Here is an 18467-nt window from a genome sequence, read left to right on the forward strand (position 1 = left end):
AAAGGGTTTTAGACATCAGCAAGTAGCCTATATGTTGAGTCAACACTCAGCCTGGTAAAGTTGTCTGTCTGACTAACAGACAAACTATCATCAGTACTATAAGCAAATATAAACAATATTTAGAGATAGGCTATCCAACGAGATTAAGCCAATTTGCCCAAGCGAAAATCAATGGCGTCTATATATTTTTTAGCAAGCTAGCTTCATACTTTTTTCTGACATGCCGAACATGCAGCCTTGTTGATTTAATTTGACACTTCACAGCCACCAGAGTTTGACATGTGACGACAGTTTGCATTGAATTGTGGGTCATATCAACCCCGCAAGTGACCAAAGTTCTTCAAGGCCGAGGGGGAAACGTTTGTGAATTGTACCTCCACTTAAGATGGCAATCAAACTGCATCTGGTTTCGACAGGGATTCCCCGAGGGAAAGTGGCTAGTGGAAGGGCTGAGGGGGTAAAAATAAAATGCTTGGACTGCAGCCCTATAGTACATTTTAGGTAGGGGGAATGGCGCGCTACAGTCACAGTCTGTACATGATCATCACATGGGGATTTACTTCTTTACCGTACCCGAGCTGGTAATGGTGGGACTTTTTTTCTATTACTTTTGGGTGAAGTACGGTTCAATTAATGTTCAGCTCAAGTCGGAAGTTTACATAGCCAAATACATTTCAACTCGGTTTTTCATAATTCCTGACATTTAATCCAAGTAAAAATTACCTGTTTTAGGTCAGTTAGGATCACCACATTATTTTAAGAATGTGAAATGTCAGAATAATAGTAGAGAGAATGATTTATTTCAGCTTTTAATTCCTTCACCACATTCCCACTGGGTCAGAAGTTTACTTACACTCAATTAGTATTTGGTAGCAATTACTTTTTAAATTGTTTAACTTGGGTCAAACGTTTCGAGTAGCCTTCCACAAGCTTCTCACAGTAAATTGGGTGGATTTTGTCCCATTCCTCCTGACAGAGCAGGTGTAACTGAGTCAGGTAGGTAGGCCTCCTTGCTCGCACACACTTCAGTTCTGCCCACAAATGTTCTATGGGATTGAGGTCAGGGCTTTGTGATGGCCACTCCAATACCTTGACTTTGTTGTCCTTAAGCCATTTTGCCACAACTTTGGAAGTATGCTTGGTGTCATTGTCCATTTGGAAGACCCATTTGAGGCCAAGCTTGAACTTCCTGACTGATGTCTTGAGATGTTGCTTCAATATATCCACAAAATGTTCCTTCCTCATGAAGTCCTCTATTTTGTGAAGTGCACCAGTCCCTCCTGCAGCAAAGCACCCCCACGACATGATTCTACCACCCTCGTGCTTCACGGTTGGGATGGTGTTCTTCGGCTTGCAAGCCTCCTCCTTTGTCCTCCAAACATCACTATGGTCATCATGGCCAAACAGTTCTATTTTGTTTCATCAGACCAGAGGACATTTCTCTAAAAAGTACGATCTTTGTCCCCATGTGCAGTTGCAAACCGTAGTCTGTCTTTTTTATGGTGGTTTTGGAGCAGTGGCGGCCTTTCAGGTTATGTCAATATAGGACTCGTTTTACTGTGGATACAGATACTTTTTAACCTGTTTCCTCCAGCATCTTCACAAGGTCCTTTGCTGTTGTTCTGGGATTGATTTTCACTTTTTGCACCAAAGTACGTTCATTTCTAGGAGACCGAGCGCGTCTCCTTCCTGAGCGGTATGATGGCTGCGTGGTCTCATGGTGTTAATACTTGCGTACTAGTGTTTGTACAGATGAAAGTGGTACCTTCAGGTATTTGGAAATTGCTTCCGAGGATGAACCAGACTTGTGGAGGTCTACAATAATTTTTCTGAGGTCTTGGCTGATTTCTTTTGATTTTCAAATTATGTCAAGCAAAGAGGCACTGAATTTGAAGGTAGGCCTTGAAATAAATCCACAGGTACACCTACAATTGACTGAAATTATGTCAATTAGCCTATCAGAAGCTTCTAAAGCCATGACATCATTTTCTGGAATTTTCCAAGCTGTTTAAAGGCACAGTCAACTTAGTGTATGTAAACTTCTGACCCACTGAAATTGTGATACAGTGAATTATAAGTGAAATAATCTGTCTGTAAACAATTGTAGGAAAAATTACTTGTGTCATGCACAAAGTAGAAGTCGTAACCGACTTGCCAAAACTATAGTTCGAACCTCTTTGGGGTGGGTGGGATGCTACCATCCCACCTGGCCAACATCCGGTGAAATTGCAGAGCGCAAAATTCAAATTACAAAAATCGTAATATTAAACATTCATGAAAATACAAGTGTCATACATCATTTAAAAGCGTAACCCTCACCGGAACGCGTTACAAACACTACAGCCAAAATGGGACCCACTAACAAAAACTACAAATTCTATCTCTTTTTTTTTTTAACAGGCCTGAAACTCTTTCTAAAGACTGTTGCCATCGATTGGAAGCCATAGGATCTGAAATCTGGGAGGTATTATTTTTATATTCCCATTGACAGCCATTCTAATCAGTGGTGAGCTGAAAAAATGTAATTCTGGATCGATTGTCCTCTGGTTTTCGCCTGCCATATCAGTTCTGTTATACTCACAGACAGTACAAGTCCAGTAACTGCAGTCGACTGTGCTATTTTGGATGCAGTAATTTCAATGTACTGCAGTGGTGTAAAGTACTTAAGTAAAAATAAGTACTACTCAATTAGTTTTTTTTAGGTTTCTGTACTTTACTTTACTATTTATATTTTTGACTACTTTTACTTCACTACATTCTTTAAGAAAATATTGTACTTTTTACTCCATACATTTTCCTTGACACCTAAAAATACTTGTTACATTTTGAATGCTTTGCAGGACAGGAAAATAGTCTAATTCATGCACTTATCAACAGAAGATCCCTGGTCATCCCTACTGCCTCTGATCTGGCAGACTAACTAAACACAAATGCTTTGTTTGTAAATGATGTCTGAGTGTTGGAGTGTGACCCTGGCTTTCCATAAATAAATAAAAACAAAAAAATGGTACCATCTGGTCTGCTTAATATAAACAAGTTTAAATGATTTATACTTTTACTTTTGATACTTAAGTATATTTTAAACCAAATACTTTTAGACTTTTACTCAAGTCGAATTTTACTGGCTGACTTTTGCTTTCACTTGAATCACTTTCTATTAAGGTATCTTTAATATAAATTTTACTCAAGTATGGCAGTTGGGTACTTTTTCCACCACTGCAGTTATACTGCACTCTGACTGCAATCTTTTTTCGTAAGGGAACTAACACGGAGGTGGACCGGTTAGTACTTAACCATTTCACCAGAGTGCAGGTGATAACAGAGAGTACTGGTACAGCACACCATATACAATCGCCCTCTGGGCCACCATAATCACACCATATTTCAACTGGTCGATCAGTACAGTACCGTTTCCGTTGAATTAAACGTGGAACACAGTTCTGTCGTACTGAACGCACCCCAGGCAAATGCAATCGAGCAAAGCGCCGTGACATTGATCAACCAATGGGTGTGTAAGATACCACCCACACGTTTGCTTGACACCCCCGCATGATAATACTGGAGGAACAAAGATAGATCCAACGGTAGGGAGTGCTGTTTTGTCACAGGTAGCTTGTGCACTGACGAGACAGGACTGTATTTGTTGAATGTAGCCTAGATAAATACAGTTATGTAAACCGTTGAGAGATCAACACAATTTGTGATACATTTTAGTAGACTATTGCATATAGACCTACTTGTAAATAGATCTAGTCTAATAGCCCTACAGTGGAATACATTTGAATTGGGCCTATTGACTTGAACACTGGTCTTAATGGCATAATCATATCAGTGACAATGTGATGCTCATTACATTCCCTATGCAATTACCACGAGGTATTCAAATTACCGTGACAGTCGTGAAAGGAAACTACTGCTGTAACTCCCTCTATCTGGATGGCTGTGACTAATTCCAATTGTGCAACGTATAGCCTATAAATGACCGTGTGCCATATAAAAAGGATAGTTCAGATCATCTTTTTGGCTTTGAATACGTGGAAATTAGAGCAAGCTGGGTGAGTATTGAGCTCCCGACCAGTGGTGCATTTCATTTGTGCGCGTGTTTTCACGTGTCAACAGTGGGCGCTTCACTGCCTCTGTACAACGGGTCTGGAGCAAGGGGATGCGCAGAATGTAAATCTCAGCTCAGAGGTCTCTCTGTCTCACTCTCCGTCCAGACTGGCAGCATTTCCTGGGGTGTCTTCGTTGTTGAAAGACTAGACCAAAGCACCTGTGATTGAGTACAGTTGGCATCCCGACTTCGGAGCTGGAGCCCTGTGACTCCTGAGCTAATTGCGTGGGTGCTTCGGGGATTACAACGAGGAGCATCTCCTCCAAGCCAAGACGAGAGACGGACTTGCGGGGCTCTTTACGAGAAGTGTGGTGCTGCGATTCCGTGGACCAGCGTTTATCCGCAAACTCTCGTTGGGATCCTGAATAAGAGAGCCACGGCTCTTATGAAAATGTTTATTCTTTAGGAAAATACATATAGACAATCGATAAATACCACTGATGTATGTCATTTGGACAGTGGAATCAATTAAATAGACTAGCCTGCTATTTTCTCTGGTCGTCCAATTCCTTGAAGAGGAAAAGCAGCATTCTGTTTAATAACTCGGTAAGTGTTTATTAGTTTACGTTGATTTGATAAGCTTCCACATAAGGTAAGACGCTATTTTAATGTTTCATAATAGTGGTTACGTTGCATGCGAGTCCGAGTGTCTATCAATTCCACAAAATGTCATAGGCTATAGCCTACTAGTATTTTTCGACATCCTGAGAAGTTTTTCTTTATGTTTCAATAATCGAAAAGGCAGTGTGAAATATAACAATTATTTGATAACTGAGCATGCTATGGCAACTACAGTGCAATTCACACGGTGCCTATAGTATAGCCTATTAGGCCAGGGTTATAGTTGGATTTTCTAGCTTGTTCCCATTTCCAAATATGGGAAGTGGCGAGGGTGACACATTTAAACAACACCCTGATTCAAGCACTTATTCAACTTTCTATCTTTTGAATTGCAGAAAAAGCTATTTCCTCAACAACAGCAACAACAACAACAAAAGATGCGTGTAGCAGACATTTATCGAGATAATGGTTGTGCATGATCATCTCATGCATAATGCTGATATAGTACTCCACCAGGAGCGTTGAATGGCTTTCCCAGGCTACTGAGATTTATCTTGCTGCTCAGGCTCATTTTCTTCATCTAGGGCACAAGTCCACATGGGGCCTGCTTTGTGCCATGCAGTCAGGGAAGGTATAGCCTTCATAGCTCTGACTGCAGATAGGCTAATGCTGGTTGCAATACAGCCCCTTCCTCTACATATAATTCAGTCAGGAGCACCTTATGGATCTTTTGCTCTCTAGCTTTTTTTTTCATTTTAAGCTGTGATTAGTCATCCAACATAATTCAATTATGCTTTTAATTATGTTGCTGGCACTATTGTATTTCTCATTGACTCCTCTAACTGTGTAAAATGATTGTCTACATCCCAGGTGGCTGCCCTCTGGGGGACCTTTGTGACCAAAACGGTCTCTCCTTTGTTCTATTTCCTTTAGATAGATACATATATTCATGTCTCAAAACTCTTCTGGTTGGACCATATTTTGAACCCCTTAAAAAAGACAGAACACCAGCTGCAGCAGAATTGCAGATGCTCAGCCAATATACATCTTCAAAGTATGTGCTATTCATTGGGGAATTTGATCCCTCTCTCCTCTATTCATGTTTATTTATAGATTTCTCTAGCATGCTTTGCTCATCTCGTTTTGTGGCTAACAAGCACAGCCAAATGAGAGGTGAAAACATCATAAGCAGCTAGGTGCTGAATTATTCCTGAACACTGCAATATGCCGCTGACATTGCTACAGAGGAAAGGACTGTGGCCCTTCTATTTTAGCTCAAATGGTTTTGAAATCCCTTCTGAAGAACATCAGAGTGGCAATCTTGGTACAAAAAGTGCATTTCTGTTTGAAAAAAATCTAGGCGGTTCGAATATACTGTAGTGCTGTAAATGGATGCACAGATCCAGAGGTCTAGCTCTAATCTAGAAAGCATCTGTCCCTCTCTTCATCCCACACCTTCAACCCAGTGATGTATCTGTGGCTATTGGGATGGGGGTCTGGGGATATGTCACGACGATGATAGGGTGGTGGAACGGATCACTGCTCCCTGTCTCACTCTCTGTTAAGTGCACTTACTTTTCTGACCCCATGGTTTGCAGTAGCTGTGGGGTTCACCGATGCATTGGCCCCTTGGTTAACATCTGAGGAAATCACTGGAGCTTCCTGGTGTCTTTAGAACAGTGAGGCCTTCCAGGAATTCTCCTGTTTTCTCAGATACTAGATCCTTCCCTCTTTGGGTGAAATGTTTTCGACCCGATAATTATCAATCCTTTCACCGTTTGTGCACAGCTGCTATTCGGGTGTTAAACAACCTCTCTCACTCACTGTGTGAAAACAGTTCATATCTCCTCATGAAAGTATCTTGCTTCATGCCATTTAGTTTAATAGATAACATTTGTGACATTGATTGTGTCTTCAAATGTTTTGAGGTTTGGCCTCAAAAAAAAGAAGTATTTTTTGTTGTTTTCAATTCATCCTGTACAGTATTTGCTATACTATAATGTACTGTATAATGCGTAAAACAATTGTGACTCAATGTCACTATGATGTTTCTCTGAGTGACAAAAGTGAGAAACGTAATAACATCTCCCTTGTCTTAGAGCTCAGTCTATGTTAGTCACCGTTGCGTGCTCTGTATGTTTGGTCTTAGTCACAGCCAGTTTGTCAGTCCTAATCACATTTATCTTATGCACGCATGTATGTAACAACATGCCAATCAGACACCTTCATGGAGTGACTCAGTGTTCTGCGTTATGTGATGTGCTTCCATGGCAGCCGCACTTGAAGCGGCTGACAGAGACATCTCAGGAGAGGTATTCATATGATTATGTAAAACCATTCTTTAATTGGATGAAAATGGTACAAAGCTGTACGGAGAGGAAAGGGGGCAGTATAGTAAGAGATTACAAAAAATATTCCAAGTCAGTACACTTAATTGGTCTTGGACAAACATCATTCAGTTTCTCAGCACGGAGCATTTAGACCTTAATTGTGAAACAATCTCAAAGACGTCTTTCAATGCCCTTGTTCGAAGTCTTTAATACCTAACTTTGATATACTAACGTTTATGCGTCCTCGTTGGCCCATGTGAAATTACGTTTACTCAGCAGCTGGATCGCTGGATAAACTAAATAGTGAGGCACAGATGAGATGGGCTCATTATCTTTCTTGGGTAAATCACAGCTCATGTTGGAAGTTAGAACTTAAATCATTCCGCTTGTTCATACTGGCCTTAGAGATTTTCTAGTGGAGGGCAATAATAGTGATTACAGTAATTATATGTATCCTTTCTCGAATTAGAGATAATCTTCAATATGAATGAGGTTTTAGATGCTGCTGTCTTGTGATATGGTGAATAGTCTACCCAGTGTTTCCCCTAGGATTTATTTCAGAAGCATGGGGTCTTCCTGGGGTCTTCCTGCAGGGGGCGGCCGATGGGCTCTTCCTGGGGCATACTTCTATAACTCTAACAGTGCAGTGGCAGCAACGCACCAAAGCATATAGGGGAAACGCTGGCCTACCTATTATCTGTTTTTCTAACTAACTGAGTAACAGTGTCTCCTTTTGAGATGTACACTACAGTCCTTGCTGGGCCATCTTTGTTTACCATAGGTCTTGTTGCATCTGAAAACAGCTCAGCCTCCCTCTCATGTTGTGATAGAACCTCTCTCCTTTTCTCCCACCCTTATTAGATTCTTTGCTATTATGCGTCCCTTCAGGGGGAAACGGACGCCTTTAACCACCTTTTCTATCAATTATGCACCAAACAACAGCCCCTTTAACCAAGAAGTCATGTCATTTACTCAGGGGTACGTTTAGCCAACGACTTTCATTAGGCTTAGCTATTGTGGAGGTGAAACTGTGATGCATCATTACATTTGGCAGAGAAATCTCGTGTTCATAATTTCACTTCACCTCCGCCAGTGCATAGTGATAACCAGCCACCCTTACCTCTACAGTACACGGCCAAATAGAAGACAGACTTGAATGATAATGCATACCTATGGGTCCCGGCATTAGACTGGGAATGATAGGATGGGATGACTGGGATGGAGCAGAGCAAACCAGACAAACTGGGGAATGTTGCACACATTTCTACCCGGGTATGATCTCAAAGCATGTAATCCAATGTGACATGATTTACAGTGGCAAAATGCCCCCTAAAACTTGAAAGACACCAGGAAATCCACTCTGAGACACACTGTGTCCCACAATTACAGCAGATGAGGAACCATTACTGGCACCAGGAGCATGGTGCTAAGCCAGCACTGGCCGGAAGATTATGTAATCTATAACCAAATGAGATCACTCCCCTGAAGAGTGTGTACTGGGCGACAGTAGGTAGCTGCAGGAGGCTGGTGCTTTGGGCTCCTCACAGAATGTGACTCATAACAATGGTTATGGAATAACAGCTATATTCCTCCCCTTCAAACTAAACATACACAGTTCTGTAGCTATTGAAATGACTGCATGTTTTGTTTTGTAAACATTTGTAAGACGACGAAACAATAGTTTTACATGCCATTTTACTACTATATTAAGAAAACCAAAGTTAGTATCCTACTGGGTTAATCTACAAAAAAAATGTAAAGTTTTAAGAAGCTGGAGAAGGGTTAGGAATCTTAATCCTGAGAGGAATATCAGTTACCAGTGGTAACAGTGATGTAGGTCAAAGCATTAGGAAAGAAAAGCTTTTTACCATTGAAATAATGATAGAATTGGAATTATATAACAATAGGCACCACTTCCAGATCCACATTTTTTTAAAGGCCCATTACATTACTTGTCAGACAATATTATGTACCAGGCATTGTGAATTCAGTTCACAGACTTTGCAAGCATGACACAGGCTCAATGGAAAAACGTCACTCAATCTACTGGCTGTGGAACCAGGCTTTCAAAGCTTTGACAATTGAAAACCTTAGAGACGTATCAAATAAAATAAAAAGCTTTTTGTCACATGTGCCAAATACAACAATTGTAGACCTTACAGTGAAATGCTTATTTACAAGCCCTTAACCAACAATGCAGTTTTAAGAAAAATACCAAAAGAAAATTAAGAAATAAAAGTAACAAATAATTCAAGAGCAGCAGTAAAATAACAATAGCGAGGCTATATACAGGGGGTACAGGTACAGAGTCAATGTGCGGGGGCACTGGTTAGTTGAGGTAATTGAGGTAATATATACATGTAGGTAGAGTTATTAAAGTGACTTATGCATAGATAATAACAGAGTAGCAGCAGTGTGAAAGGGGGGGGGGGGCAATGCAAATAGTCTGGGTAGTAATTTGCTTAGATGTTCATACCACACATATCTAAGCAAGTCATTCATGTTATGTATAATTTCAAAGGATCTGGAAGTCAAATGGTTACTGAAATGAAAATGTATTGATCTTGACAGTCAATACCCCATAATGTCAAAGTGGAATTATGTTTCAGAATGTTTACAAATGAATTATAAATAAAAAGATGAAATGTCTTGAGTCAATAAGTATTCAACCCCGTTGTTTTGGCAAGCCTAAATAAGTTCAGGAGTAAAAATTTACGTAACAAGTCATAATAAGTTGCATGGACTGACTCTGTGTGCAAGGATAGTGTTTAACATGATTTTTTAATGGCTACCTCGTCCAATAATCCAGAGGGCGTGATCAGAGAATTCATGCAATCCGCCTTGAAACTTCCTATGGAGACTGTAAACAAGGTGGCTTTCCACCGAGTACACAGACCTGGAGCTCGGAGCAACAAGACCAAGGCTCCTGACCGATCACCGCAAAATTTGAGCACTACCAACAAAAAGAGCTGATCAAAAGCAGGGGATGTGAGCCTAAAGGGACCAAATTGAGTCTCAATTACCAATTTCCAAGGGAGATCAACAAACATCCTAAGAGACTGTATCTGGTACAGAGGCAACAGAGGGAGAAGGGTAAGCGTTTCTTTCTCATTGTGGACAAACTCTTTATGGATGGACAGCTATTCCAAGACAGCTCCATAACACCATGGATGTACTAAAATCTACAGGGACTTACGAGAAAAAAAAGTATTGGAACTAAAAATATCTGAACACTATGTAGTGGCTATAAACACACACGTACTCAATTACATGCTCGCTTACACATACGGATTTATACATACACACCTGATCTCGCGCTCTTCTCTCACTCTCTCTTTCTCTCTTTTCTCTTCTCTCCCTCTCTCACCTCTCTCTCTATTGTCAAACTGTTTGTGTATAATTTAATATGATTCTTGTTTGTCTCTTTTTTTATGTATGTGTCTACATGTTTATAAACTCAGCAAAAAAATAAACGTCCTCTCACTGTCAACTGCATTTGTTTTCAGCAAACTTAACGTGTAAATATTTGTATGAACATAACAAGATTCAACAACTGAGACATAAACTGAACAGGTTCCACAGACATGTGACTAACAGAAATTGAATAATGTGTCTCTGAACAAAGGGGGGAGTCAAAATCAAAGTAACAGTCAGTATCTGGTGTGGCCACCAGCTGCATTAAGTACTGCAGTGCATCTCCTCCTCATGGCCTGCACCAGATTTGCCAGTTATTGCTGTGAGATGTTACCCCACTCTTCCACCAAGTCACCTGCAAGTTCCCAGACATTTCTGGGAGGAATGGCCCTAGAACTCACCCTCCAATCCAACAGGTCCCAGACGTGCTCAATGGGATTGAGATCCAGGCTCTTTGCTGGCCATGGCAGAACATTGACATTCCTGTCTTGCAGGAAATCACGCACAGAACGAGTAGTATAGCTGGTGGCATTTTCATGCTGGAGGGTCATGTCAGGATGAGCCTGCAGGAAGGGTACCACATGAGGGAGGAGGATGTCTTCCCTATAACGCACAGCGTTGTGATTGCCTGCAATGACAGCAAACTCAGTCCGATGATGCTGTGACTCACCGCCCCAGACCATGACGGACCCTCCACCTCCAAATCGATCCCACTCCAGAGTACAGGCCTCGGTGTAACGTTCATTCCTTCGACGATAAACGCAAATCCCGACCATCACCCCTGGTGAGACAAAACCGCGACTCGTCAGTGAAGAGCACTTTTTGCTAGTCAGGTCTGGTCCAGAGACAGTGGGTTAGTGCCCATAGACGACGTTGTTGCTGGTGATGTCTGGTGAGGACCTGACTTACAACAGGCCTTACAAGCCCTCTTGAATTCTAAATATATTGACATTTGAAAGCTCTAATATTTACCCTCATAATACCTCTGATGGCAGTAACTTTACAAGCACTAATTATGGTCAATTTAGACTGAGAATAGTATCTAGTTATGGTAAGGGCTGAAATAAGAATAGCCAGTTAGAATTGTAACGGTTTAACAGATTATGAAAGAAAATCAGTCTCTATGTGGCTAAAAGGAATATAACATATAATGTTTACAGGAAACTCTACATCCTTAGATGAAGTTGCGTGGAAAAAGGAATGGGGTGGTGAAATAATTTTCCGTCATGAACAAAGGAACTCAAAAGGTGTGATATTAATTAGTCAGGAATGATTCGCAAGTAAGGTGGATCATTTTGGATATGAACGTGGTCGAAAAAGAGTTTTGGCTCATTAATCTATATGGTCCAAATCAGGATGATCCATACTTCTTCGGAAATATTTATACCAATTTATTGAACTTACAGGCAACAAATTATCAAATCATTATGGTAGGAGACTATAACACAGTGTTAAGTACCTCAATTGACCGTAAAGGAAATCACTCTTCAAACTATCATCACCATGCCCTTAAGGAAATCACAAATATTATGGACACATTAGAAATAGTGGATATTTGGAGACTAAAAAACCCAGACCTAGTGAGTTTTACATGGAGGAAACTTAATCAAGCTAGTCATCTTGACTACTTTCTTGTCTCTTTCTCTCTTGCATCAAAGGTTCAAAAAGTTTTAATAGGAGACAGAATGCGATCGGATCATAATCTAATGGGCCTTCACATCACTGTTATAGAATTTCCACGTGGTCGGGGATATTGGAAATGTAATCAAAGTTTACTGGAGGACAACTTATTTTTAACTAAGACAAAATCATTTATAACTGAATTTTTCCAGTATAAAATACGTTCTGCAAATTCACTCATTGTTTGGGATACCTTTAAATGTACCTTCAGAGGTCATTCAATGTCCATCAATAATAAAAAATCAGTTTCTGGCTAAAGAGACAAGACTAACAAGGAAAATCCATGAACTAATAGTACAGGTAGATAGCAATAAAAACGATCCTACGGAGATACAAAATAAGTTAGAGGGAAAAGAACTTGAGGAACTTATTCAAGAACGATCTAATGTAATCTATTGCAAAAATAAAGCAAACTGGATGGAATATGGAGAAAAAGGCAAAAAAATATTTCTGAATCTCCAATACAGGAACACTAACAAAATTCATTTGCAGAAACTCATTAGTGAAAACGGAGTCATTTATGATTCTCTGAATTATATTTGAAAAGAGGAAGCTAAATATTTTAGGCAGGTGTCACGTTCTGACCATCGTTCGTATGTGTTTTCCTTGTTTTAGTGTTGGTCAGGACGTGAGCTTGGTGGGCATTCTATGTTGTGTGTCTGGTTTGTCTATTTCTATGTTTGGCCTGATATGGTTCTCAATCAGAGGCAGGTGTTAGTCATTGTCTCTGATTGGGAACCATATTTAGGTAGCCTGTTTTGTGTTGGGTTTTGTGGGTGATTGTTCCTGTCTCTGTGTTTGCACCAGATAGGGCTGTTTAGGTTTTCGCACGTTTATTGTTTTTGTTAGTTTATTCATGAATAGTGTCTTTATAAATTAAACATGAATAACCACCACGCTGCATTTTGGTCCGCCTCTCTTTCACCAGAAGAAACCCGTTACAGCAGGTATATCAAGACTTTTTGATATACTAAAAGCTCCATTGTTAGATTGTTTTAACTACTCCTATAGAAATGGTAGTCTGTCGGTACTCAGCAGGAAGGTCTGATTCCACTATTATTAAAACAAGACCCAGATGGCAAATATAAAGATCCAGTCTATCTAAAAAAACTGGAGGCCCCTTACACTTCAATGTTGTGTTAAAAGGGTTTTACCAGGTATTGTTCATCCTGATCAGACAGATTTTTTACGATTCATTAGATATAATGTATGACAACTACTAGAAATAATTGAACATCATGCAACATCTAAGAAACCAGGCCTGGTATTTATAGTGGATTTTGAAAAGGCATTTGATGAAGTAAGACTGGATTTTATTTAGAAATGCCTGTTTTTTTTTCTTCAATTTCGGTGATTCTCGTATAAAATGGGTAAATAATAATGTATAGCAACCCCAGGTGAAAAATAGTAAATAATGGTTACTACTAAAGTTTTCAATTGTCAAGAGGAGTTAAGCAAGGGTGTCTGCTGTCACCATATCAATTCGTTATGGCCATTGAAATGCAAACTATTAAAATAAGATCCAATAACAATATTAGAGGATTAGAAATCCAAGGCTTACAATTCATTTCAACAGAAAACTTGTAAAAAAAGATCCTGCAACCATGGAGAGGTAAATAACTGTCTATTTATGGAAAAATTGCCCTTATTCACCCCATAGTCATATCTCAGTTTACTCACGTACTTATGGTGCTGCCTACTTCTGATGATTCATTTTCCAAATTATATGAGCTAAAAATATTTTGCTTTATCTGGGATGCTAAACCAGACAAAATATAGCGTGCCTATCTAAACCCTTTTTCAGGACCCTGTCTTTCAAAGATATTTTCGTAAAAATCCAAATAACTTCACAGATCTTAATTGTAATGGGTTTAAACACTGTTTCCCATGCTTGTCAATGAATCATAAACAATTAATGAACATGCACTTGTGGAACAGTCATTAAGACACTAACAGCTTACAGACGGTAGGGAATTAAGGTCACAGTTCTGAAAACTTAGGACACTAAAGAGGCCTTTCTACTGACTCTGAAAAACACCAAAATGAAGATGCCCAGAGTCCCTGCTCATCTGCCTGAACGTGCCTTAGACATGCTGCAAGGAGGCATGAGGACTGCAGATGTGGCCAGGGCAATAAATTGCAATGTCCGTACTGTGAGAAGCATAAGACAGTGCTACAGGGAGACATGCCAGACAGCTGATCGTCCTCGCAGTGGCAGACCATGTGTAACAACACCTGTACAGGATTGGTACATCCGAACATCACATCTGCAGGACAGGTACAGGATGGCAACAACAATTGCTGGAGTTACACCAGGAACGCACAATCTCTCCATTAGTGCTCAGATTGTCCGCAATAGGCTAAGAGAGGCTGGACTGAGGGCTTGTAGGCCTGTTGTAAGGCAGGTCCTCACCAGACATCACTGGCAACAACGGTTGCCTATGGGCACAAACCCACCGTCGCTGGACCAGACAGGACTGGCAAAAAGTGCTCTTCACTGATGAGTCAAGGTTTTGTCTCTTCGTTTATCGTCGAAGGAATTAGCATTACACCGAGGCCTGTACTCCGGAGCGGGATCGATTTGGAGGTGGAGGGTCCGTCATGGTCTGTGGCAGTGTGTCACAGCATCATCCGACAGAGCTTAGTGTCATTGCAGGCAATGTCAATGCTGTGAGTTACAGGAAAGACATCCCCCTCCCTCATGTGGTACCCTTCCTGCATGGTCATCCAGCCATACTGCTCGGTCTGTGTGTGATTTCCTGCAAGACAGGAATGTCAGTGTTCTGCCATGGCCAGCGAAGAGCCCGGTTCTCAATCCCATTGAGCACGTCTGGGACCTGTTGGATCGGAGGGTGCGGGCTAGGGCCATTCCCCCCAGAAATGTCCGGGAACTTGCAGGTGGCTTGGTGGAAGAGACGGGTAACATCTCACAGCAATAACTGGCAAATCTGGTACAGTCCATGAGGAGGAGATGCACTGCAGTACTTAATGCAGCTGGTGGCCACACCAGATACTGACTGTTACTTTTGTTTTTGACTCCCCCCTTTGTTCAGGGACACATTATTCCATTTCTGTTAGTCACATGTCTGTGGAACATGTTCAGTTTATGTCTCAGTTGTTGAATCTTGTTATGTTCATACAAATATTTACACATGTTAAGTTTGCTGAAAATAAACAGAGTTGACAGTGAGAAGACGTTTCATTTTTTGCTGAGTTTATATAATGAATATGACTTGGGTGGAATATGACTTTAGATTATTAAATATAAAAGCACTAAACCTCTCTCTAAAAGCTTCACTTATTCAAAAGTTTACTTGATCCCTAAATGGTTCTCAAGTAGAATTCTAAGAAAAGCTCATCCTTTGTTTAAAATTGGCCTTTTTGCCTTTGTGTAGATTGTCATGTTTCATTTTCGATTAATGGAGAATGATAGTTTGAATTAAGTATCTTTCATTTTCAAACAACCATTGCAGAGCTGGCTACAATTTCACGTTCATCCCCCTGAAAAGATAGAACAAATATTATGGATAAACTCAAATGTTCTGGTTGATAAAATACCTTTATTTATGGGAAATATGTTTGAAAATGTGCATATATACACACAGTCTCATTCAAATACATGCATACATGGACACACACATGGAATAGTGCCAGACATGCACTCAAACATATACAGTTGGCATTGCTGTTATGATTTTAGTTGTCCTTGATGTCCTTTGTGTTTTTGTTGTTTTTTGCGTTGTTTGCTGTTTTTCATTTGTCTTTTTATTTTTTCTCTTTAGTTCAATTTCTTGGTTGTTGGTGCATTTGGGGTTCTTGGGGGTGGGGAATGGAATTGTATATATTTTTTCTTCTTGGGGGGTACTGTTGGAGGGGTCTCGGATGGTTGAGGGACAGCTATTGGGGAACTGTGGTGGGATCTTGGAGGGTTCGGGTTCACGTTTTTTTGGTCTGGTGGGATATCTTTTTATGTGCCCTTGAGAAGGGCATTGACCCTGGATGCTTCTGTGTGTCGCTCTGAATGGGAATCTGTTGGATGACTGGTGTGGTGTAGTTGTTGAGCGGCTTCACTGCAAGTATATTGTCTGTTTCGGATATTCAATAAACATACAAAATAAAAATGTAAAGAGTAACCCCGGTGTCCTGGATAAATTCTCAGTCTGGCCCTCATATCATGGACACCTAATCATCCCCAACTTCCAATTGGCTCCCCTGTCCTCTCCCCTGTAACTATTCTCCAGGTTGTTGCTGTAAATGAGAATGTGTTCTCAGTAAACTTACCTGGTAAAATAACAGATAAATAAAACTGTGTTAGCTACATTCAGTGTAGCCAAAGATTAAAGAGTCACCTAGGAATCACTTATCAACACTTTGGTTCTTACCCTGTCACAATAACTCCTCCCTGGCATTTGCGTTCTTTGTCATGTCAAACAACACTGTATTCAAAGTGCCCACTATTATATTCTAACTGAATAATTAGAATTATGATTATATTTGCATGATTCCAACAGTTCAGCCAAGTGTTTTTCTCTAAATCGCAAGTCAAATCAGAATTTCAAGGCCTAACTTGTTTGCCCATGTCATGTAGCCCTACGTGGCAGTGTGGAAATGATCTCGAATGAGTGCAGGACATGCAGAAATTGATGAAAATACATATTATAATATTTTGTTAAATTTGAATTGAATGGTATAAAACAATCAGAATGGAGAAATACTCATTGAAATCACTTAGAATGTATGTGTTGCCACCCTAGGGTCACACACTACTCATGAAGCAAATGTATTACTTGTATTATTAAGAAACATACCGTAATATACTGTCACAGCATCCATTCCAAATAAAAATACAGTGATATGATATTTGGTCCATATCGCCCAGCGCTATATGTACCCCACAAATACAATCTGTAAGGTTCCTTAGTCGAGGCAGGAATCTCAAACACAGATTCAAGCACAAAGACCAGGGATGTTTTCCAATGCCTCACAAAAAAATGGCAGCTATTGGTACAGCTATGGGTATGCTTGTAATCGTTAAGGACTGGGGAGTTTTTCAGGATAAAAAAATAAACGGAATGGAGCTAAGTACGGGCAATATCCTAGAGAAAAACCTGGTTCAGTCTGCATTCCACCAGACACTGGGAGACAAATCCACCTTTTAGCAGGACAACCTAAAACAGAAGGCCAAATCTACACTGGAGTTGCTTACCAAGAAGACAGTGAATTTTCCTGAGTGGTAGAGTTACAATTTTGATTTAAATCTACATGAAAATCTACAACAAGACCTGAAAATAGTTGTCTAGCGATGATCAACAACCAATTTGACAGAGGTTGAAGAATGTTGAAAAGAATAATGGGCAAATATTGCACGATCCAGGTGTGGAAAGCTCTTAGCGAGACTTACCCAGAAAGACTCACAGCTGTGTTCACTTCCAAAGGTGCTTCTACAAAGTATTGACTCAGGGGTGTGAATATATATTTCTGTATTTAATTTTTCAATACATTTGCAAACACTTCTAAAATCATTTTTTCACTTTGTCATTATGGGATATTGTGTGTAGATGGGTGAGAACCCATTGAATCAATTTTGAATTCAGGCGGTAACACAACAAAATGTGCAATAAGTCAAGGGGTATGAATACTTTCTGAAGGCACTAAGCTTTTCTCATTGTATGGGCTGCACATTAGGCTATATATTAGTATACTGCTAAATGTATTTAGGTTGTCTGCCAGTTCCTATTAATAGGAAAGTAGCTTTTGAGGTCAATTATTTCCAACCCGCCTCTTTCCTCCGATGTAGCAGATTTGTGCTAGTTGCTCAGGTTGACAGGAAATTTACTATGATGGTTTGGTAATGAAAAAACAAGCTCACTTAGCAATTCTTTGTGTCACTATTCCATAACATTGTCCAAGTTGTAGTTCCATAGAATAGGTACTGTTGGGAACCTGTGAGTCATTGCAGCTGAATAATATTCAAACTTCTTCCATGTTTGATATGTAGTATCTTCCTAAGAGTTTGTCTGGACCAGGTTTTATGGTGAACATTTGACATTGTCACAGATGATGGAATAGTGATCATTGGCCTTCCATCTATACCTGGTATTGAAATGTGTACAACTGGGCAAGAGTGTCTAGTTTGAGAAACAGACGCCTCACAAGTCCTCAACTGGCAGCTTCATTAAATAGCAACCGCAAAACACCAGTCTCAACGTCAACAGTGATGAGGCTACTCCGGGATGTTGACCTTCTAGGTAGAGTTGCAAAGAAAAAGCCATATCTCAGACTGGCCAATAAAAAGAAAAGATTAAGTTGAGCAAAAGAACACAGACACTGGACAGAGGAACTCTGCCTAGAAGTCCATCATCCCGGAGTCG

At 40.2% G+C, this 18467-nt stretch overlaps 1 protein-coding gene and 1 long non-coding RNA gene across 2 annotated transcripts in view; both read left to right on the forward strand.

Moving 5' to 3' along the window:
* The first annotated feature begins 318 nt into the window (after positions 1-318).
* LOC109890168 (uncharacterized) lies at positions 319-2883 on the forward strand. The gene is made up of 3 exons (XR_002255376.2): positions 319-581; positions 2401-2464; positions 2841-2883. It is a non-coding gene; the product is annotated as an uncharacterized LOC109890168 (long non-coding RNA).
* Positions 2884-3923: 1040 nt separating this feature from the next.
* cntn3b (contactin 3b) overlaps positions 3924-18467 on the forward strand; it is a 66136-nt gene continuing 51592 nt past the window's right edge. The window contains exon 1 of the mRNA XM_020482140.2: positions 3924-4657. The gene's annotated coding sequence lies outside the window, so the exon portion shown is untranslated. The remainder of the gene's footprint in view (positions 4658-18467) is intronic.

The sequence above is a fragment of the Oncorhynchus kisutch genome, linkage group LG5 (genome assembly GCF_002021735.2).
Source record: "Oncorhynchus kisutch isolate 150728-3 linkage group LG5, Okis_V2, whole genome shotgun sequence".
NCBI lineage: Eukaryota > Metazoa > Chordata > Actinopteri > Salmoniformes > Salmonidae > Oncorhynchus > Oncorhynchus kisutch.